Raw genomic sequence first — 23,210 nt, forward strand, 5'->3', positions numbered from 1 at the left:
AAGCCTCAGGCCTGTATGCACCAGCCCCACAGAACTGCACACACATGAAGTTCTTTGGCAACTTTCATGTGAAGTTTAGAGTAGGCTGAACTCTGACAAGTGTGAGATTCCCTCTCTTGGACATATAGATGGGGAACTCGTCCACCCCACAGACACAAGTTGGTACATGCCGCTGTCTTCGCCAGTCCAGTCGCTGCTGGGGAACAGAGCTCTGTGTGTACCAAACCTCCCCCATTTCTGGGCTCAACCATCTCCCATTACCATTCCTTTACCAATCATCTCGAGCCTCTGAGGCCTCTTTACACCAATTATGCCCTATTCCGCGTTGTTTTGTCTTACTCTGTCCTCGTGCATTCTCCTATGCGTTTGAGCCTTTACTCTAGTCTTTGCTCATACGTCCCTCTTGCATGAATACGCATGCCTCACATGCACTGCTGCTCTAGTTGATTCATAGATTGATTTATTGATGTCGGTACTTGGCAATTGTTGCTTCATCCTAGGCTCTACCTTACCTACACCTGAAGCTGCTGCATGTATATGTGACATTATGTCTAATATTTAATCTATGGCTCCTTTGGCCCATGGGGCCTACGTAAAGTATTGTACTTTACACTACCCACTCACATATTCTGCTGTCTTTGTGCTCTGGATTGTTTGCAATCCAGTCATCAATATATGACTAATTGTTTCCCACTCAAAAGGCTGCTTTATTCTAATCACGTCCTTATTTCTTGGTGTTGGCACTTGGTACTTTGGGCTCCGTGCCAGGCTGTCGCACCTGTATACATATCTTGGACGGCTATATGTTATCTGCTGTGTCACGTCTACCAGTTAATGCACAACTGCCTAGTTGTTGTCAATGTGTACTGGAAGACTGATATCCAGCATACACTGCATTGAACTAACCTAATGCCCTATTATCCACCATTTATATCACTGCAACGAACCCACATGCGTTCCTCAAACACTAGCTGTAATGTAAGTAGTATTTTCTCTGCTCTGTGTCCAGTTAACAGTTGGTTGACTTCTGCCTGGTGTTTTCACACTAACTATGTTCAACGCTCTGAAAATCCTGCAGAGTGAAGCATGTGCTATAAGAAACAACAAACAAGAATTTAAGGGGTACCCCAGTTCTACACCCCTCCCATTCCCCTGAATGTCTGCAAATCCTGCTGTACCAAGCCTTCCTCCCTCTTCTCCAGTCGTCACCACCTCTGTCTGCTCCTACCTGTCTCCCCTGGCGGAGTTTCCCCTCTTTGTGGCGCCTGTTACTCCATGCTTCTCTAATGTCGGCCTAATTATCCAAAGCTTCTCACCTCTTTCTGTCTCATCCTCTTCGTGTCTGATCTCTCGGTGCGCCTTTTTCCGACTCTTTCCTCTTATCACGCCACTCTGTTACTTGTCCGGTCTGTTTTCTGTCACCTCTGTTCATCTCAACATTGTCTCTCCTTCTCATCCTCACCTTCTCTTTCAAATGTTCTTCCCGTGTCTTGTCTCTACACTCCTCGACCCTGTCTCTCCCACTTCTCACTCCTACTGTCTCCTTTTTCATGTCCATCCCTCTCTCTGTCCAAAATTCTTACTCTATTCCCTCTCTCTCTCTCTTGTTTTTTTCTCTTCTTTACACTACTATCTTTCGTTTTCTCCGTTTTCCACATTCCCTCATTTATCCCTTCTCGTTGCCGTTGCCTTCTTTTCATTGAATTCTTTGTCATTGGTCATACTTTCTTTATATGTATCATATTAGGTGTTCTTCTAAAGCGCTCGAATGCCAAAAAAGGCTTCTTGGCGCTAGCTAAGATAGCAAGAAGCAATGAGATCCCATACAGGGCAGTTTAGCAGGAAGAGAAAAGCCCGGCCTGATGGGGTAAGTAAAAGTACCCCACCCACTCCCCAAAACCGCCGACACCACCCGCCGCTGTCCCGTGTCCTCCTGCATGCCTGTCAGTAATGAGTGCTAGGGAAACCTTGCTATTTTGCGTGCTGCCTACCGGCCCAGAGGACTGTAATCTCCGCCTGCTGCCTGGTGCCTTGTGCTGTGGGGGAAGGACGCTGCATCTTGCCGGACCCGCTCCGCGGGTCCCGCTGCGCCAGCAGCCACCGAGGGAGAGGAGAAGAGGACCAACTGACCCCTCCCGCACCGGCAGGGCTGCGAGCAGCCTAGCAGGGACTCCGTTGACCAGGAGTCCCTGCGCGGAACACCTGTGGCCGCTCTCCCTGCCGGACACGCCCCCAACAGCCTAAAAGCTGCTCTCTGATCCCAGTCTGTGGGAAACCTTGCTATTTTGCGTGCTGCCTACCCGCCCAGAGGACTGTAATCTCCGCCTGCTGCCTTGTGCTGTGGGGGAAGGACGCTGCATCTTGCCGGACCCGCTCCGCGGGTCCCGCTGCGCCAGCAGCCACCGAGGGAGAGGAGAAAAGGACCAACTGACCCCTCCCGCACCGGCAGGGCTGCGAGCAGCCTAGCAGGGACTCCGTTGACCAGGAGTCCCTGCGCGGAACACCTGTGGCCGCTCTCCCTGCCGGACACGCCCCCAACAGCCTAAAAGCTGCTCTCTGATCCCAGTCTGCGGGAAACCTTGCTATTTTGCGTGCTGCCTACCGGCCCAGAGGACTGTAATCTCCGCCTGCTGCCTGGTGCCTTGTGCTGTGGGGGAAGGGCGCTGCATCTTGCCGGACCCGCTCCGCGGGTCCCGCTGCGCCAGCAGCCACCGAGGGAGAGGAGAAGAGGACCAACTGACCCCTCCCGCACCGGCAGGGCTGCGAGCAGCCTAGCAGGGACTCCGTTGACCAGGAGTCCCTGCGCGGAACACCTGTGGCCGTTCTCCCTGCCGGACACGCCCCCAACAGCCTAAAAGCTGCTTTTTGATCCCAGTCTGTGGGAAACCTTGCTATTTTGCGTGCTGCCTACCGGCCCAGAGGACTGTAATCTCCGCCTGCTGCCTGGTGCCTTGTGCTGTGGGGGAAGGACGCTGCATCTTGCCGGACCCGCTCCGCGGGTCCCGCTGCGCCAGCAGCCACCGAGGGAGAGGAGAAGAGGACCAACTGACCCCTCCCGCACCGGCAGGGCTGCGAGCAGCCTAGCAGGGACTCCGTTGACCAGGAGTCCCTGCGCGGAACACCTGTGGCCGCTCTCCCTGCCGGACACGCCCCCAACAGCCTAAAAGCTGCTCTCTGATCCCAGTCTGTGGGAAACCTTGCTATTTTGCGTGCTGCCTACCCGCCCAGAGGACTGTAATCTCCGCCTGCTGCCTGGTGCCTTGTGCTGTGGGGGAAGGACGCTGCATCTTGCCGGACCCGCTCCGCGGGTCCCGCTGCGCCAGCAGCCACCGAGGGAGAGGAGAAAAGGACCAACTGACCCCTCCCGCACCGGCAGGGCTGCGAGCAGCCTAGCAGGGACTCCGTTGACCAGGAGTCCCTGCGCGGAACACCTGTGGCCGCTCTCCCTGCCGGACACGCCCCCAACAGCCTAAAAGCTGCTCTCTGATCCCAGTCTGCGGGAAACCTTGCTATTTTGCGTGCTGCCTACCGGCCCAGAGGACTGTAATCTCCGCCTGCTGCCTGGTGCCTTGTGCTGTGGGGAAAGGACGCTGCATCTTGCCGGACCCGCTCCGCGGGTCCCGCTGCGCCAGCAGCCACCGAGGGAGAGGAGAAGAGGACCAACTGACCCCTCCCGCACCGGCAGGGCTGCGAGCAGCCTAGCAGGGACTCCGTTGACCAGGAGTCCCTGCGCGGAACACCTGTGGCCGCTCTCCCTGCCGGACACGCCCCCTGCCGTGCCAAAATCCTACTTAACAAGGCGGGCCTACCGCTGCGCGGGAGCGACCGGGGCGAAGACCGGGCAAAGAGCGGGCCGTTTGCGGCCGTTCGAGGACTGAGTGGACTGGACTGGGCCAGCCCTCTAGGTCCCAATTTACGGGCACTATCGTTGTCATTAGATACCATGTCATCACATGAGTACAAAGAGAGGGCTGCAAAAACTAAACAAAAAAATGGAACCCTAGATGATTTCATTACCAAAACTCATTCAGCCATAGATACTGAGATTGCTAAAATGCAACGTCGAGTTTCAGTCGAACTGGACGCTGCAAGGAGGCTGTCACAGGAGTTAGCTGCGGCCAAAAAATCTTCTTTAGGTGCCATTGTCTTTGCTAAAACCCCTGACCGTTGCACTGGCCAGCCTCTTAAATTGGTTGAAACAATGGCAGATATTCACCAGCCAGTTGTTCCCACTACACCCATACCAAAGGAGAACTTATCACCACCATCATTTTCCCCTAACTCTTTAAAAACGCCTATGGCTGGGTTGATAGGGGAAACGACGGAGTGTAAAAGAGGTCCACCGATGTTGGGCTTAAAAACAACATCTACAGAGCAGATTGGGGGAATTTCTGATATCAAACAGCAAAGGCCATATACTAAAAGGAAGCGTGGTAACCAAACAACATCATACACTAGGAAAAAAGTTAAGGTTGCGAAGTCCCAACTATCCACTAAGTTACCATCCCCGTCCCCAGCGATTAATACACAACCTTCTGATTTGATATCAGAGGCTGAGGTAGACTCGCTGGCGATAATTCAAGATAAGGATAGTCTGGTAATAGTGAAGGAAAATAATGAGGGACCATTCTGTGTTATTAATGGGGAAGATGTGGAGTTCCTGACTGTGGTATGGGGGACGCTTAAAAAGCTTTTAAATCCCTTTGAGGATAGATTATTACAGATAGGATCTCAACTCTCAAACATTGAAAAGAACTTTTCGCATCCGGGGAAAAAACCTCCTTATAAGGAAGATAAAGATCTCATGGCCAGTTTTGAGAAGCTTATAAAAAGTCTATTGAATCCCTTGATGGAGAAAACCCAAATTATAAACTCTAAATTAGATCAATTGGAGTTTTTAACATCTAAGAACACCGCCCTATTGGAGAGTCTGGTAGGAAATAATAAACAACCAGTTACTACTGTCGGTAAGACTAATAGTAATAATACCAGTTTAGGGAAAAAGGGCCAGAAGACCAACCAGACACATCAACCCAAATCTGTAACACCCGCAGATTCTAGTGGTATCTCTCCTTGCATTACCCCTTGTGCACTATCAGAACCTTTAAATAAAATCAAGCAGGGGAACATATTGGGCCCTAAGCCTAGTAACTCGCTGGCGGTAACTACACCGGTTAATATATCTGCCCCGACCCAGATTAACACCGAAGGGAAAGAAAATCCGTCGAGTAAACCTCAGGCACCTAGTAAAACCCCATTACAAGGTAGACAGATCTATGTAAATATACCCCCGGAGTCTGCCCCTTACATGGCAATCCTGACAGGTGTTCCATTAATCCCAGAGAATAAATACGAGAAAAACGAGGACCTCTTAAATAAAACAAAATTCTAGCTAAACACAAATAGGCCATTAACTGAGGATACTGTTACAAAAATCCTAAGTGTACGGAGGGTCCCTTGGGTTGGACCAAGTAAAAAAGACCTGGAGGGTGATTGCATTCTGATAAACTTTAGAGACAACTGGGTTAAGGATATTATTTGCAGCAAGGCTAGCTTTGGGAGGATGGGGGATATTCAGTGTGTGGGTCTCGAATACTTCTATCCCAACCTCTATCAGACTATTCCTGATCAAAATCCCTACCACCAAGGGCATAGCACAAATGGTAGACATCAAATGGGTTGGACACATAACCTGAATATGAATCAAGGCCCGCAACACTATTATACCCCTTGGCACGAGACAGCTCACTTTATGGGGCCACCAAGTATGGGCAACTTTACACAAGTCCCCCAAGGTTTAGGGGCACAGACTACCCTGGTTGGTTTCCAAATAATAACTTCAATAATATCCCATTGAGGAATCGCTTTGACCCTTTAATGAATTTGGATGAGGTAGACTGACTACCACCCGGGATCAAAGACATTGCACCTTCCACTCTGAATGGGGGACAGAATGAAGAATTAGGGACACGCACCAATGATGATTTAGTGCAGGTAACCCTTGAATGCGATAATGGGAATACCGGACATCTGCAGATAGGGACTGCTGTTATGACGGTGGGTAACATCTCCACGGGCCATGAGAGGAATAGGTTATCATTGCCTGAAGAAAACACCTCCGTCGCAAGAGATGCCTTGGGAAGTAATCATGGAACACAAGGGCCTTCATCATCACCATTAACTTTACTATCTTGGAACATTTCCGGATTAATAAGTAAATTAGAAGATGAGATATGGTTAGATTTTGTGGAAGCTCATGGAATCCTGTGTTTTCACGTGGGCTAGGACCACCTGTGACATTGAGGGCTTCCAATCATTTGCTGTTTGGGCTGTTCCATCTATATCGGGGAGGGCAAAAGTTGGAATAATGACAGCGTTATCAACAAAACTACAGGAGCAAAAAACCTCGATATTGGTAGAGACAAATTGGTACCAAGTGCTGTTATTGGAACATCTTTTCCCTGAATCAGTGTTACTAATTAATTGGTACTATAACATCTTCAATGGATATGATATCTCAATAATTCAAGGTTTGGAGGATGCTTTGGGTAAAGTTCGCAGTAGGCACCCTTCTTCGCCTCTTATTTGGGTCGGTGACTTTAACTGTACGTTGTGCAGCTTTGGAGGATCAAATGTACGTGGTCTAGAGGATCTGAATGCCCAGCCCCTGAAACACTTTAGACATACACCCCAGGGGGATGCCTTGAATAATATTATTATCATAAATGATCTGCGTGTAGTAGACCCCTGGTTTCCCCCAGACACCCCGCATATACCAACCTTTCAGGGTTCGAGGGGGGAGATGAGCACAATTGATTTTGTTTTGGTATCTAGTACCTTTTTCAAGTATGTGGACAAGTTGGAGGTGGTGGCGAATCCCGCTAGCGACCATAACCCTTTAATGTTGTCATTGTGGGTACCAACAAAAGAACCACCAAGGACTTGGGAACAGCCGATTAAGTATAATAAGAACCAAGGTGTCACTTTGAAATGGGGAAGGTAAATGTGGCTGAACTGGAGGAAGATAGTGTTACAAATTGTGAATCGGAAATAGAATCATGTTTAGCACCAGGATCTGACCCCCATCAGGTTATTGAAAGTTTTGAGAAGTTGTGTGGCCATATAGGACAGTGCTTAAAAAAACCCAAAGGGAAGGGAGGCCAAAAGGCTTTTAGATGGTTTGACTCCGTGTGTTCTGCTACACATCGATCGTTGAAATTAGCTCTGTGTCAAAAGCCAAGAAATAAAGAGCTTGTAAAGATTACCAGAAAGTCTTATAGGGATGCTATCACAAAAAGAAAGCAGGACTTAAAAGGCAGGGCTTGGGACGATCTTGAAAAGGCAGCAGAACTAAAAAACAGTAGGCTCTTTTGGGAGGTTATTAATTGCCCCCTTTTTAAGAGCGATAATAAAGAATCTATAGTCATGCAGGTTACTGCAGACCAATGGGTTCAACATTTTAGTAAGACTTTTAATCCCAATTCTGTTGCAATAATCGCAGGTACCGAAGGGACAGGGGATCTGGTGGCACCTCCCTCGGCTTTGACCCTCAGCTCTTCAATTACATTGACTGAGATTGAGGAAGCCCTAGGGAAAGGAGCATCACTAAAAGCCCCAGGCCCAGATGCTGTCCCCCTGGATCTTTTTAAGTCCAATGTTAGTCTGTGGGCACCCATTTTACTGAATGTTTTTAAAGCTGTTGTGGTTGGTCGTATCCCTGGCACATGGAAGGAGGCAACTGTAGTGCCAATACTTAAGAAGGGTAACAGGTCTGATCCACGTTGTTACCGCCCGATCTCTTTAATAGATGCCTCATGTAAAATTTTGGGTAGGGTAATCTTGGCGAGACTAGAAAGTTGGGCAGAATCTACCGGATTTATAGTTGACTCGCAGTATGGTTTTAGACGTGGAAAGGGGACAAATGAGCAGTGCCTTAATTTGGCACTTATCTTGGGCAAGTACATGAAGGCCAAAAAATCTCCTGTACATCTAGCCTTCATGGACTTGACAAGTGCTTTCAATACTGTTTGCAGGCATAAGTTGTGGAGGATGATGAGCGATATGGGCTTTGAGGAACCCTTAGTCACATTGCTCCGTAGGTTACATGAAGCAACAAATGTATCTATTAGATTTGGCACTGGAGGAGAAATAACGAAATCGATACCTTCAACCGAAGGTGTGCGTCAAGGGTGCATCTTGGCGCCTTTCCTCTTCTTGGTTTATACAAATGGATTAGAACAGTACCTATTAAATCAGGGTTGTGACTTCCCAAAAATCAATGGTAAAAGCATTCCTATGCTTTCTTATGCAGACGATACTGTCCTAATGACATTGACAGGAAATAGCATGCAAGTGTGTTTAGATGCTTTTAACACATTCATGCTTGATCTTGACCTAAAGGTAAATTTTGAAAAATCCTTTGTAATGTCTTGTGGCACAAAAGGGTCAACCATTAGGAAGTTCGTGGTAAACAATTGTATCATTGGGAAAGTGGGAAATTTTAATTACCTTGGCAATCTGTTTGATAGCAAACTAAGTTGGACACCGGTTATGAAGGTTCGAGCCCAGAATATGACAAGGGCGATAGAGGGTATCTTTCGCTTTTGTAGCAAACTGGGGCAAAAGCACATCATGCATCTCAGAACCCTTTATACCTCAAAATGCTTATCCGTAGCCACCTATGGGGCAGGGGTGTGGGGGACCGAAACGCCATCTGTAATACAGGTGGTGGAAAATAATTTTATAAAAAGGGTCCTATCAGTTCCAAAAAGTTCTTCAAACACCTTCTGCCACAATGAAATCGGTATGGTCAATGTTTCTGACATAATACGCTTGTCCCCTTTACTGTTATGGGGTAAAATTTGGCAATCTGAAGACCTGCAACTTACCAAGGATATTATCATCGATTGCATGGCTTTAGAAAACTCTAAACAGATTCCCTGGTTGTCTTATGTTTGTAACATGTTTAATAAAATTGGACTTAGTTCTTATTTTTACAACCCGGAAAAAATTGAGGGAAACTATAAGGTGGACATAAAGGCAAAGTATTTGAAGTCACTGAACCAGCCGTCTATGGATAATGTTATTGATAATGGTATTGCCTATGTCTGTAAACCCCAACCACAGTTCTATATAAAATTTACCCTTAACGTGCAATGGCGATTCCTTTTAACAAGGTTTAGACTGGAGATTCTCCACTTTTTACTGGCATTTCCGAAACAAGGGGGTTGGTGTGAGAGGCTGCCCCCTTGTCCTTGTAATAACAGGGATACGCAAACTACCTTATATCTGGTTCTTTTTTGCTCCTTATATAAGGAGCCAAGACTCCGGTTTATCAAACCAATCTTGAAGGGGAGACAACCTTGCACTTATAAGGAAGGGTACGAATTTTTGTCATCGCTATCTTCTGTAGAAATCTGCTGTTCTATGTTAAATTTCATTAGAATCTCACTAAAGATTAGGAAGAACTATGGGTAGTACCACATGTATAGAAATTTTTAAAATCATGTTCTGTATATCTTTTTATTGTTATCATCATGTCTTTTTTTTAAATTTTTGGGCAAAATTGTGTTTCTAAATTGGTATTCCTTTTAATATCATGAGGCAAGATGAATTGTATGTTCAATACTTTTATGATTCATTTTATGTATCGAATAAAGTTTTTGAAACGAAACGAAACGAGTGCTAAAAGCTCAGCTTGCTCGGCGCTGTTTAACTCGTCACCAATCACGGCCGCTGGACTTCGATTTTTAAATAAATTACATGTTGTCATAAATGACAAGACTCGTATAAGTAATTAGCAAAATGCTATAAAGACAACATATTTAATTTGTAGCGTGGGCCACCAAATGCAATGACACTGTGCAGCGGCTTGTTTGAGCAAGGAAATTAACAATGTAAACGAGCTCGGCGGCGAAGGAAATTAAAAGTGTAAACTGAGCTCGGCTGCGGCGTCACCTATTAGAAGGAGATGGCTTCCTACTACTGTTATTTTCATGCTCCTACCAGGCCTGGTCCTGCCTGCGCACAAACTATAATGCGGAAAGCAGGCCGTCAAAAAAACCGAAAATGCATTATACAGTGTTTTTTGTGTTGCTCGTGTACAGCGCTAGTGCTCCAATACCTTCGGGTCGATTTCACGCTATATAACTGGGAAAAATAAATAAATCAAGGTTCTCCTCCTCAGTGCCACATGTAAGACTTCTCAAGAAGTGCCTTCAACCGCACGGCTGGCACCCTGTCCGCAAAAGTTGCATATAATCAAAACGATACAGTGCGTGCGCTTCAGCTGAATCCAAAAGTGCCGACGGCAGGTCTCGCTGCTGGGGGAAGCAACAAAAGCAGGTGCCCAGAGTGTAAATCTTACCTGCCACTTCAAGGTGATCACTTTCGCCGGAGAAGGGCATCACCCGGTCTCCCCTCGGCATGGGAGACAGGATGGCCACAGCAAAGGCTTCCCCCAGGCAGGGGGAAGTGAAAACCACGTCCTCCCGGCCCCGCCCACAACCAGGCGGCGGCCATCTTAAGGCAGCTCGGGCGGCGGCAGTGATCTCGGGGTGCAAAACGAGGGGTGGGCACCCTCGAAATTAAATTAAAAACATTAAACTGAAAGAAAGAAGCCCACCAAGCCCACCCCAATCCCCCCCCCCCCAAAAAAATCACGAAAAATCGTGGGGTGCCCCCCCCGGGAACAAAATTATTATTTTATTTTTTTTAAAAATGCTGGAGTACGCGCACCGTATGCGTACCATTCGCGCATGGTGCGCCTAGGGTGCGCGTACCCATATATATATATTACCTACTGGAGGTCGCCAGTAGGTATGTTTAGTTAGGACCTATTTACCATAGGAAATTCTGAACATTCTATTGGGAATAACGTTGGCGCCGATTGAGGGATCTGCCTGTAATTTTCCTTAAATTTGCCTCGCTGCGCTCCGCTCCTTCCCTGAAAGGTTCGGGGGGATTCATCAAGCGGGGGCCGAGAAAAGAGGGGGGTCCCAAAACGTGTTTTCCCGATGTTAATTTCCATAGAGACATTCTGACAAGGCTACAGCTCGAACGGCCAAATGGAATTACACCAGATTTGGCAAAACGGTAGGGACTGGTATGCAGCAGTGCCTTTTGTATGTTTGGTGTAAATCCCTCCAGTAGTTTTTGAGAAAATTGAATGTGAAATTGAGTCCAATGCTATTTTCCATAGGACCTTTAGACACAGCTACAGCCCGAACGGCTGAATGGAATTACTGCAAACTTGGCAAAATGGTAGAGCCTGGTATGCAGAAGTGCTTTTTGTATATTTGGTGAAAATCCCTTCACTAATTGTTGAGAAAATTGACTTTTTTAAAAATTATATATCTATGGGCGGGACACCGTGAGTGCACTGTAAGCTTACTGTACTCTGTACCTTCCCGAGTACGAGCTGCATGGTGATTGGCTGCTACTGTCTGTGAACATTCCAAAACAGAAATTGTTGGCAGCCATCTTGTGCCTCGGTAGACTGAGGCACATGAAAGCAGAAAAACAAACGTGTAGAACTCAAAAAGGGGGCAGGGTAGAAGCACCCTGACCCCCTAGGCCTGCTCAGGGGGTCCCACAAGGACCCCCCAGGCCCAAATTTGTATTTATTTTTTTCTGAAAAATCGCGGGGGTACGTGCACCGTACGCACACGGTGCGCGGACGGTGCGCATACCCATATATAGATATATTACCTACAGGCGGTCGCCAGTAGGTATATATAGTTAGGACCTAGTTACCATCGGAAATTCCGAACATTCTATTGGGAATAACTTTAGTGCCTATTGAGGGATCTGCCAGTAATTTTCCTTAAATTTGCCTTGCTGCGCTCCGCTCCTTCCCTGAAAGATGCGGGGGGATTAATCAAGCGGGGGCCGAGAAAAAAGGGGGGTCCCAAAACGTGCAGCTTCTTGCAAAAGATTGTCACTTTCTCGTTCAGTAATTGATCCTTTTACACGTGCATCGCTAAAAGGCAGAAAATGAGGCACAGTCTCAGAGTCAGCGATCCCCTCTTGGACCCACTGGTCGTACGGTAGAGGCAAAGGGACCCTCTTGCAGTGTACGCCATGGATCCAGTTCTTTTGCCCTTCCACTCGAACAGCTGATCTTGTTGAGAGAAGGACGAGGTGAGGGCCAGTCCAACGGGGCTGGTCATTCTTTGTCCGTTGGAAGTTCTTGACCAGCACCCATGATCCAGGATCAATAGGATGTCCTGGAGATTCAGAGACCTGAGGCAGAGTATCGTGAACGTGTTGGTGTAAAACACGCAATTTAGTCGTCAATTCATACAAATAATCAAGCAGTACAGGGTGTTCGATCTCACTGAATTTTGTTGGCCTTGGCACTCCCCATATGTTGGCCGGGCGGCCGAACACAATTTCATAGGGACTCGCGAATGCATAGTCATTCTTGTTGATAGGAGTGCTAAAGGCAGAGCGTCCGGCCAGTTAAGACCAGAACTCGCTTGGATCTTGGCCAATTTCAGTTTTAGTGTGCCATTATAGCACTCTACTAGTCCAGCTGATTAGGGGTGATTTGCAGCATGGATTTTTTGTTGGATTCCTAGCCCTTCACATACTTTCTTCATCACTCGACCCACAAATTCACTCCCATTATCACTCCAGACCACTCTCGGCATTCCAAACCTAGGGAAGAATTCTTTGACAAGGGCTTTAGCCGTGGATATGGCAGTGTTGTCTTTTAAGGGATATGCTTCTACCCATCTCGAAAAGGCACTAACAACGAGTATGTATTTCAAATTGTTGCACCTTTCCATGTGGATGAAATCTAGCTGCAAAACCTCGAACGGATACTTTGGAGGCGCAAAATGACCAGCTGGAGTTGGGGTTCCCCTACCAGGATTGTATTTCAGACACACCATGCAATTCTTGACCACATTCTCTGCACACTTAGGAATTCCAGCATTTTGCCATACTGGTGCCAACAACTTACAAATCCCTTTCACACTGATATGAGCCATTCCATGGGCCATTGTCACCACTGCAAGCACATACGCATCGGGTAACAACCATCGCAGATGTTCTGACAATTCAACCCAACAATCATTTGCATCCAATTTACCCGTACTCTCTCTCCACACACTCAACTCTTTCTCTGAAGCTTCAGCTTGAATAGACTTCACACTCTCTATCGTATCTTCACACATTCCAACGTCACCAACCCATCTTGCAGGGCCTGCAACATACATTCAATTCATTACATCTTTTGCTGTTTCTTTTGCGATTTCGTCAGCAAATGCATTTCCACGACCAACATCATCAGCAACCTTTTTGTGTGCACTGCATTTCACAATCGCAACTTGTAACGCAAGGTCAGTGACTCAAGAAGCTCATTCACCAACTGACCATGTTGTATCTTAGCTCCATGCGAAGTAAGGAACCTACGTTCTTTCCACAATCGTCCAAAACTATGAGCCACACCAAAGGCATACTGGCTGTCAGTATATATATGGTCACTCTCATTCCTTTCGACAACACACACGCTCTCGTTTGTGCAATCAATTCTGCTGCTTGAGCTGAATTATGTGGGATACGTGCAGTTTCAACAATCGTATGCAAAGTCGTGACAGCATATGCCGCAGTCGTATCACCATTCGGAAGCTTGAAGCATGAACCATCCACCCATAAGGTTCCGTCACACTTCACAAGAGGAGTATCTTGTAGATCTACTCTCCCTTTTGTTTCTTCTTCTGTCCTGAGAAAACAATTGTGCTGTTTGATATCATCTGTCTCTACTGAAATCGGCAATAACGTGGCTGGATTCAACGTATTGCACATGACTCGCTAACAGTGTCAACTTGTAACCTGACAAACGAGCACTAGTTAAGTGCTGTGTCTTGGTCCTGTTTAAAAAAGTGCCTACCCCATGTGGAACCATCACAATCAACATATTATTCATCACTAATCCAGCAGACTGTCGGATAGAAACAGCTGCTGCCGCTGTGGCCCTCAAGCAATGTGCAAAATGCTGTTTGCACTGAGTGCACAGTGCCGGATGCTGGTCCGCACTGTGCAAACCGCATCTTGTACATTGCAAGCAGACATTTTAGTAGTTTCTCATCGCAAGCGGTCATGAGCATATGCGACCACTCGCAATGAGAAACCTCACCTCCCTGTGTTGAGAATTGTGCCTGCAGGTTTATTTTCCATGCTCATGATCGGCAAGTTGATGTTGCTGATCACGTACGAGGAAAAAGTCTTGCCGGGATGTCTTTTTGCTTGCCCGCGGTCGCCAACTTGACGTTGAGAACTGCGGGCAAGAAAAAAATGAACGCTACTCGTATTTGCACTGTGCTGCGTGCAATTCGGGTAGTGCGAAGTAGCGCAAACTGCGCTAGTGTAGCGTAGTGTTTCGCCCTGGGTTAAACACCATGCATAATACAGGGGCAATGCAATTCAACTGTAAATCTAGCATCAACTATCTTAGATTCCATTTGGCAAACGCTCTGTTCATTCTAAGTCTTAGTCTTGGATTAGTTTGCCTCAGACCCTGTACAGAACTCCATTGCTTTCTTTTCTAAGTTTGTATTGTACAAATACTACCTCATCAGGGTATATTTGGTAAATGGGACATGATTTCTACTTTGAATTGGATGGAACCGAGCTCCCTGAAGACATTCAGGTGGATTCTATAAAACAAATGAAAATTAATTAGAGTGAACAGCATTTAGTTCGAATGAACGGGCCAGAAACCAAGAAGATTGGTGCAGTGGGAAATATAACGCATAATTATGAAAATCCGTTTATCTCACCAGGTCTGGCTGCTCTTCCGTTGAAGATGTTGCAGGTATTCTGATCGTCGGTGCACTGAGTTTCTCCAGTGGGTATGCAGGAGCCCGAGGACTGGTCAGTGAGACACTCGTCACACTTATAGCCATTCGGGGTGTCCTCCACAGCAGGCTCTGAAATAACACAGAACAGAAATTGAGAAGCCTAATGTATTCAGAAATGGGGTGCTAAGTCATGGCTAAATTCTTCCACCCTAACAACAGTAGCATTAAACACCACACTGTGTTTGAAAATAAAATAAATGTCACGTTCAACTCATGGGGCAAAGATTTTTTGGAGCTCGATTACTAATTGTGCGCCAGCACTAGCTGAAAGGAGAGGAGTGCGCCATATTGTCTAAATACGATGGATTCATTCCCTTTCGAATTGGCATAGGGCAGAGCAGCAGAATGACTTGCAGCGCTGCCCTATGCCAATTCTTTGTAAATGGGGTCCTGTATTCTCCCTGTCTGGGAGATTGGAGGCAACAATACAATGCAGTTACGTGTATGCTGGATCTAAACTCTACTGCTTGATTCTTGATTTTAAATATTGACTTAGTTCTTTGAAAAATAACTTTTACAATTTTAACATTGTTTGGGGAAAATGACTATGAAGAAGTACTGCTTACCTTCAATTTGAATCTGGGCTAGTTATTTATTGCCCTCACATTACACAGAGTTTTCATGTTGCAGAAGCTCCGTTTTACTTCCTTCATTCCATTTCGCACTTTGCATTTTTTCCCCTCCCCTTCTGGGAGGAGGAAGGCCCACTCTGAGCTGCCATCTTTGTGCGGCAGCACTCTAGTGGTTGGCAGGCACCAGTATTTATTGGACCTGCAACCCTGAACATGCAGTGGATGTGCACAGTGGACATGCCACAGGTGCACTGAAGGCACGCAACAAGGAAGACCGTCTGCGTCTGTCCACACCCAGAACGCAACAAGCGCTAGTCATGCAGCCGAATCTCCCTCTAGAATCTCTATGCCCTCAGACCTCAAAACAACACAGATACAAAATTTAACTATGATCTGATACCCCATAAAATCAAAGGCTCACTTATGTGTCTTAAATGTAGCATGGAACTGGAGATTTTTTAAGACCAGCACTTTGATACCCGATATTATATTGGAAGAGAAACTGTTTGATGGATGTCCCCCTGCGGTTCCTCACAAGATGGTAGACATTTTTAATGCAGTAATTAACAACAAATCACTAAATACAGCAATAATTGCTACTGAATGGAAAAAACAGAACATAGACCCAATCACACTCTCTAATCTTCGTCCCATATCACTACTACCCATCCTCAGCAAAATCACAGAATGACTTTTTAACAGACAGCTCACTGACTTTCTTGAGGAAGCCAGGATATTACACCCCAGCCAATCTGGATTCTGTCCTAAACACTCAATCGAATCTGCACTACTGGAAGTAGTAGATGCACTAAAGTTACCTCTAGATGAAGGAAAACATGCTATACTGATCCTAGTGGACTTATCTACAACGTTTGATACCATTTCGCATATCCCAAATCAAACAAAGCATTTCCTCTGCCGCCTTGGCCTACATAAAATCCTTTCTTACCAACCGTAGACTAACAGCGACCCTAAGCCAACTCCACAGGGCTCTTCTGTCAGATCTCATTTATTTAACATCTATGTGGCTCCGCTGATCTCGCTAATATCTTCTTTTAACATTGACACAACCTCATATGCAGATGATACGCAATTAATTCTGGCCCTAGACAAAAACACAACTAAAACAGCTTATTTTTAAGGAATGTATGACAGAGGTCATCCTGTGGAGGAGACTCAACCATCTTAAATGCAATACAGATACAACCAATATCCTATTGGTTGGGAAGAACAATCCCTTCAACCTGATCCAATGGTGGCCAGAAGATGCACCTGATCCACCTAATACAGTAGAGGTCGCCAAGAACTTGGTGGTAAAATGTGATGTCTCTCTATCTCGTTTCAGCCACAAGCTCTTGCAGTGTCAGGAATGCGCTTCAACCTTATAAAAAATCTTAACATGTTTCCTATTTTATGCCCTACTCTGCAAGGAAGACTGTAGCTGTAGCACGTATCCTATCTAGATTAGACTACTGCAATAACCTTAGCCTTTTTGCAGGAACGAACAAATAAGTAATAAAAAAGCTATAGGTTGTACAGAATGGAGCAGACTGTTTGATTCTGAACATGCCTCCTCGGTCACCGGCCAATACAGGCCTCAGAACTCTGCATTGGCTGCACATCCAAAAAAAAGCCTCCCATCTTTATGTATAAAACAAAAGGAGGAAAATCTGTTGCAGGTTTGGGAACAAGGGCATGGATCCTCATGCCCACACAGCTAAGGGTGATGGAATCATAAAACCTATTTGGGAAAGCATGAGAACATGGATATTGAAGGCCATGGATGCATTTTGTTCCCCACTGGTGGAATGGGATCCCGTCTCATGCCTACCTGATCACCTTCACTTCTTTCGTATAGTTCCAGGATGCTCCTTTCGGAGTGACAGCTTTGCTCTATAAATATTCAAATCAAAACAAGTAAAAAGTGTCTATGTCAATGTGGTGAGTGTTTTTTTGAACTCACCCTTTTGCACACTTGTCATGCACCAACAAACAGATATTGTAGGGTATGGACAAAGTAGGCTTATGATCTCAGCCAGCAGACAAAAGAGTGCACCATTATGGAGTATTGATTTCACCTTCAAAAATGTACAATACTATTACGAAGCATGTTGTTTGTTTTTGAATTTTCACTCTCCTGTTGACATTTTGAGACTATGAGGAGATGTAGAGCTAACTGGCACATGTAGACTTTTAGAGAGAAATAGGTTGTGTATAGAAGGGACGCAGCTGTTTGCCACTTCCTCTTCTTGTCTAGTTTCTCTCTTAAGGCCACAACTAAAGGCCTCAGTGTCTCCACTGGCAGCTGCTTATATATTCCCTAGTGAGTGGGTGGGGCTAGGCTCTGGGTGAATGGTAGCTTTCAACTGGTGCTTGAAGGAGCCTCACTTTTGGTGTCCTGATGCAGACTCAAACACATGTGGAATGAGGGTCATTTACTGACATCAGGTGGTGAGTCGGCCCCTTGGAAGCCCTTGCCAGAGCACTTGGAGAGCAGGGAGAGGATCAGAGGCAGAGGCCAGGATGCCTGAGATCCCTTGTGAGCAAAATGGCAGGTGCCGACCCTTTGAGGTCAACTAAGTCTGGGGCTGCTAAATGAGGAAGGGATGGAGGCCGAGGTGTGGCCCAGTGGCCGGGGAGCCTCTGCGATATGGGAGCAGAGGTCTGTTGGGCAGGGGAGTCCCTTGGAATGTAGGTCAGCAATGGAGGTGTGTAGTTACCAGAACAGGAATACAGGTGGATATTAAGAGTAGGCGTACATGTTCCAAAGACTGCAAATGGCAACTAAACAGATATTCCCACACCCAGGGATACCATTCGCAATACAGAAGCAGCAGCTACTACTGAAATGTCCCTAAGGTGGCAGAGCATGTTACTATCCAAATAGACCATGGATGCCATGAACTATTGAAAGCAGAAAGAACAATTGATGAACAGAATGGAGAACAATGTCATACATTCACCCCAGTACAGACATCTGGGCCTAAATCAAACGACAAATTGAGATCAATTTGTTTATAGTGGGCCTCAGCAAGGCCTACCAGTGCTAGGTGTTCTCCCTTCTCTGCACAGAGTCCTCAGAACATAGAATAGAAGTTGGCACAGAAACTGGAATAGAAATTACAGAGTTTATTAAACCTCATGAGGTGGAACTACATTCACACAGCACCCTTCGGTAATGTATGAAGCAGCACCCTGAATGGAAGGAGCTTGGTCCTTTTATACCCACACAGGGGCTCAAAAGAAGGTGGTACAAGTACAAGGAGAAGGTTTTAGGTACATATAAGTTCATACAGAAAATACACAGTCAACAAGTGGGAGGAGTTAACATTTGCTAATTCTGGTGAACACATCCTGACAGTTTCAGACTGCATGGACAGCTGCAAGCACAATTGAGCATGTGCAATGGTAGAAGACGCTAAATATAGTTTGTTTCTAGACAGATTACAAGAGCAGTTAACAGAAACGTAGGACAGAGCACATGGTGATAACACAGTAGCACATGGCAAGCAAGATGGCTGCCAGAAATACAAAATGGATTCCACAAAACGGACAAGATAGCCTCTATATTCAGGATGGCTTCTGCTAATGCTAACCATATCACTTTCAAATTACAACAACTACTCAAGTGAGCCCCTACTTCAGAGCCTGCAGAAACCTCTGAAACAAACCGGACTACACTGCCTCCCTTCTGGAGTGCGGCTGATGAATTAGATGGCATGAGAGCCCCCAGCTGGGAGCACTCTGAGACCCTTGGTCTGATCGGGTATAGTACCCTCTTTTTTAATGGCAATGTTGCTTTGAATACTTACCTGTCCTTTCTTACTGCCTGTACATTGCGGGTGATTCATGGGCCCTTGAGCCTCCCTTATTGGACACAGCGTGATGCTTCCCTTCTTACCTCCCAGCCACCCACAAGTCCCCATGACCATTGGGGTACCGGGCGTTGAATACTGCTTGGGAGATGGTTATGTCATGACCCTAATGACATATGTGATATGCTCCGTGTGAGAAGTTGGCCTGATATATGATGCTCACTAGTTCTAGTGATCACCTTGTAGCAGTCCAAACAACCCTTATGGTGATTGGTTGTAAGTCAACCTTAAAGACCAGCTATCCTAATGGTAGCATGGACAAAGCAGTCTTAGGCAAAACTCTTTTGGCATGTGAAGCCAGCTGTTTTACCACATATATCCCCTTGAATACCAAGTGAAAGGACACCACACAGGTTGTTATGAAAATAAACAAGATATTTATTAACTAACATACACCTCTGAACTCTTTATGAGATCAAAGGGCTAAGCACATGACAATCTCTAGGAAAAATATGTTTAAGTTGCACAAATTACAATGGTGCACAACAAACCATATACTAAGTAAGTGGAATGTGAAAGTCGATAAAAGGAATGGAGCTGTCCAGAGGCTGTAGGATCGCTGGGACCATGCTATACTAACTCTAGGTAGGTAATAGGAGGCCCATGGAACGCATGTGCAGAGTGTGAACTCACACGTGAGATGCGTAACAGTGTCTATGGACAGTACAGTTCAAGAAAAAGGTGAGTACGGACAAACCTGACTAGGTAGAACTAAAACGACTGTGGAACTGGACACTAGGAGAGTCAAGCTACCCTTAAGCACCAAAATGCTCGTGTTACCTCACCCACAGGCTGCAGGTACATAGGTGCCAAGTCGTTTTGGGTTCCGGCATTGAAGTCTATGGAGCCTGGAAGAAAAGATGCTGCAGGCGATCAGGAGGAAGATGTCCGGTGTGATCCAAGGGTGGATCGGTGAAGAAAAGAACCTGAAAGCAGAGGGGACAATGTTCAAACTCACTAGCCAGTGACTGGAGTGGAACCAGGAGTGGAACCAGATGTTGTCGTCGCGATCAGGTGAGGGTAGACGCTTGTCTCTGCAGCCATGTGGACCAGGTGGTGTCTTCGACGACCAGGGTAGAGGTATGAGCTGTCCCATGCAGGTTCTCGCTGTCAGCGGTGTCGGCTTCGGATTCGGAGTCAACAGGCCTTGGCAAAGGCAACCCACGCGGTGAGTGGAAACGGCATCTGGAGTGGACCAGGAGGGTCCGGGGTGCTCCTCTTTTGAAAGGGAGCAAGGGCCAGTCTGGAGCAACCAGACCAGCAGTGAAAATTTTGCAGTTCGACGTCTAGGAGGTCACTAGCCAGCCGGCAAGTGACCAGACAACGCGTCGAGCAGCAAACAGGCAGAAGGGCCCCACGCAGATCTCGTGGATGCTGGAGGGCTGGTCTTCGGTACAGGAGCTGCTCGGGGTCGGGCTTCTCAATCCCCAAAGCACTTGGACGAGGTTACCTCAGAAGTCGTGCTGGAGTGAAGTTCTGCTTCTTTCAAGATGGCCGGTCCCTTGTGTCTCGTTGCACCCACGGATCTCAGCTGCGCTGCAGATGTAGGTAGAGGTCGAAGAGGTCTGGGAATCCGGGTCTCGTCGGGCTCTGAAGTCTGGATCCTCGAGGGAAGACGACAAAGGGAAGCCGCTGATGATGCCTGCTTGTGCAGGGTAGACACTCCTTGTCCACAAGGGAGATTTCTTCAGTCTTCTGTGGAGCAGAACGTCGAAGTCCAGAGTTTCTTCTTGTAAAGTTGTTCAGGATAATCTAATTTGGAATGGGACCAGCTCCTACTTTTATCCAGCTAAAGGGGGCTGTACTACGACTAGGTCCCTCCTCTGGGTGGGACCAGGAAGGGGGGTGGTTACACCCCCTATCCTTTGTCCGGTCTTGCACCAGCTCTGGGGCTGGAGTGCCCCAGGAACTGGTTTAGACCGGTGTATGCACAGGGACACCTTGTGTGCCCCAGGCATGTCTCATTCCTTTCAGCCCTGTCCTACCTAATACACAAAATCCTGTCTGGGGTGGTGCTAGCACCTCCCAAGGCAGGAACCCCTTTGTCCAAGCCTCCCTCACAGGAAGGACTCCCAGCAGCAGGAGGTCAGACTTGTGTCTGTGGTGGAAGCATCCATTTTGTGATGCTGAGGCTCGAGTAAACTTTAACCGGGGTTCACAGTTAAATACATGTCGTGTCCCTCTAGAAGGGCGGAATGCTACCCCCATCGCCAGAATTTGTGAGGGGGTAGTATTCCAATTCGTATGACACCTTACTCAACATGTTTTGATAATGCTATACCAAAGTTGACAATAAACGCGAGGATTATAATGCACTTAAGAGTATATGGTATAGCGTTATCATGGAAACAGCTAAAGGACTTGGTTCCGAAAGCTGCAGTCAGGCTCAGCTTATGCTAGAGCACCATCTCACATAATTCCACGCACTCTGCCTTCAGGATTGATAAGGCCTGCCATAGGAGTGACTGCTAGGAGGATATGTGTTCATTTTATGGTTAGATATAGGGATACTATATCTAAAGCAAAGGGTGATTACACCACCTTGCCCCAGCTGATCGATCAGCCAGTTGCGTCAGATTTGTATGGCCAGCCAGGGGTGGCATAATACATGCTGCAGCCCCTGGTAGGCCCTGAGTGCACCTATGCCCTGGGTACCTAGGGTACACTGTACAGGGGCTGATAAGGTGACTCAGTATCCAATTAGATATGCACCTAAGGTACATGGTTGTCAATTTAGAGAGAGACAGCTAGGGTGTGGGTCTGATTAGCAGGCCCACAGCCAGGGAAAGTCGAAAACCAGTGAAGCAAAAAGCAAAAATCGGGGGTGACCATAGGATTGCAGACCCCACTCTCCTACACTCCGGACCACTCTCTGCCTGGGCACTCCTTCTGCATCTGTTTAATGTTGGTCCCAACACATCTATAATTTCTTGTAGATAGAGGCCTCAATTTCCTGCTTCCCTCTCCTGCAGGCTCCACTTTTCCATACTACATCTGGTGATACATTATATGTCTCTTTGGGATATCAATCAATCAATACTTTATTCAGCATCACAACAATACCATAAAAGTACAATTTAAAAAACATTTACATTTCCCCTTTAAAAAAAAACACAGCCCATAAATACATATACTACATAATTCCTATTACAGCCCCTTTACCTTTAAAACCTTATATAAGTGGTTAAAACCTTAACTAAGGTGGGGAGAAGTTACATAACCAAATAATTATTCACCTCTACTGGTTGTAAGTTGCATTAACGACCTTAAAAAACTTATGGTACAGTGAAGAGTTAACTCCTCTGTGGACAATTTCAAGAATAGAGCCACCTTCGCCTGTTTGAACCCTGCTCTTCTTAAGATACCTTTTAAAAACAACTTTCTGGGGTGTGCATATCTAGCGATTCTGGGTATGAAAGCTCACTGTATGAATGGACATCGTTATTTGTCATCCGGGAACCGCCGCACTACAACTCCCAGAATTCCCTGGGTCCTGGCGGTTAGGAAGTTGCAAATGGCTGCCTGTATTTAAGCACCTCCCATTAAAGAGGAAGGTGCTTGTCAATCGTTCCTGATATCCAGACGATGCCTTGCTTACAACCTTCGTGACCTCTGCCGAGGAAACGCTGCGCAGACGCTTTCTTTCCTGCTTTTGGACGCCAGAGGAACTGCTGCACGGACGCTTTCTTTCCCGCTTTTGGACGCCAGAGGAACCGCTGACCTGTGATACGGACGCCTTCCTTGCCGCATTGGATTCCCAAGAACCCGCTGAGCAGACACCTTCTATCCCGCTTCCAAGGTAGGATTGCTCCTTGTCTCCTTGTCTTCTTCCAGGAGACAGCGGGCTGCGCTCAAGACTCCAGACCCTAGTCTTAGGTTTCAATTACTCTTCAGGA

The sequence above is a fragment of the Lissotriton vulgaris genome, chromosome 4_1 (assembly GCF_964263255.1).
Source record: "Lissotriton vulgaris chromosome 4_1, aLisVul1.2, whole genome shotgun sequence".
Lineage (NCBI taxonomy): Eukaryota > Metazoa > Chordata > Amphibia > Caudata > Salamandridae > Lissotriton > Lissotriton vulgaris.